Genomic DNA, 1446 nt, shown 5'->3' on the forward strand with positions numbered 1-1446 from the left:
CACTGTTTCCACTGTTTCCCCATCTATTTCCCATGAAGTGATGGGACCAGATGCCATGATCTTCGTTTTCTGAATGTTGAGCTTTAAGCCAACTTTTTCACTCTCTACTTTCACTTTCATCAAGAGGCTTTTGAGTTCCTCTTCACTTTCTGCCATAAGGGTGGTGTCATCTGCATATCTGAGGTTATTGATATTTCTCCCTGCAATCTTGATTCCAGCTTGTGCTTCTTCCAGACCAGCGTTTCTCATGATGTACTCTGCATATAAGTTAAATAAACAGAGTGACAATATACAGCCTTGACGAACTCCTTTTCCTATTTGGAACCAGTCTGCTGTTCCATGTCCAGTTCTAACTGTTGCTTCCTGACCTGCATATAGGTTTCTCAAGAGGCAGGTCAGGTGGTCTGGTATTCCCATCTCTTGAAGAATTTTCCACAGTTTATTGTGATCCACACAGTCAAAGGCATTTGCATAGTCAATAAAGCAGAAATAGATATTTTTCTGGAACTCTCTTGCTTTTTCAATGATCCAGCAGATGGCAATTTGATCTCTGGTTCCTCTGCCTTTTCTAAAACCAGCTTGAACATCTGGAAGTTCACAGTTCACATATTGCTGAAGCCTGGCTTGGAGAATTTTGAGCATTACTTTACTAGCATGTGAGATGACTGCAATTGTGTGGTAGTTTGAGCATTCTTTGGCATTGCCTTTCTTTGGGATTGGAATGAAAACTGACCTTTTCCAGTCCTCTGGCCACTGCTGAGTTTTCCAAATTTGCTGGCATATTGAGTGCAGCACTTTCACAGCATCATCTTTCAGGATTTGAAATAGCTCAACTGGAATTCCATCACCTCCACTAGCTTTGTTCATGGTGAAGCTTTCTAAGGCCCACTTGACTTCACATTCCAGGATGTCTGGCTCTAGGTGAGTGATCATACCATCGTGATTATCTTGGTCGTGATGATCTTTTTTGTACAGTTCTTCTGTGGATTCTTGCCACCTCTTCTTAAAATCTTCTGCTTCTGTTAGGTCCATATCATTTCTGTCATTTATCGAGCCCATCTTTGCATGAAATGTCCCCTTGGTATCTCTAAATTTCTTGAAGAGATCTCTAGTCTTTCCCATTCTGTTGTTTTCCTCTATTTCTTTGCATTGATCACTGAGGAAGGCTTTCTTATCTCTTCTTGCTATTCTTTGAAACTCTGCATTCAGATGTTTTTATCTTTCCTTTTCTCCTTTACTTTTCGCTTCTCTTCTTTTCACAGCTATTTGTAAGGCCTCCCCAGACAGCCATTTTGCTTTTTTGCATTTCTTTTCCATGGGGATGGTCTTGATCCCTGTCTCCTGTACAATGTCATGAACCTCCATCCATAGTTCATCAGGCACTCTATCAGATCTAGTCCCTTAAATCTATTTCTCACTTCCACTGTATAATCATAAGGGATTTGA

The sequence above is a fragment of the Bison bison genome, unplaced genomic scaffold (assembly GCF_000754665.1).
Source record: "Bison bison bison isolate TAMUID 2011002044 unplaced genomic scaffold, Bison_UMD1.0 scf7180017864289, whole genome shotgun sequence".
NCBI lineage: Eukaryota > Metazoa > Chordata > Mammalia > Artiodactyla > Bovidae > Bison > Bison bison.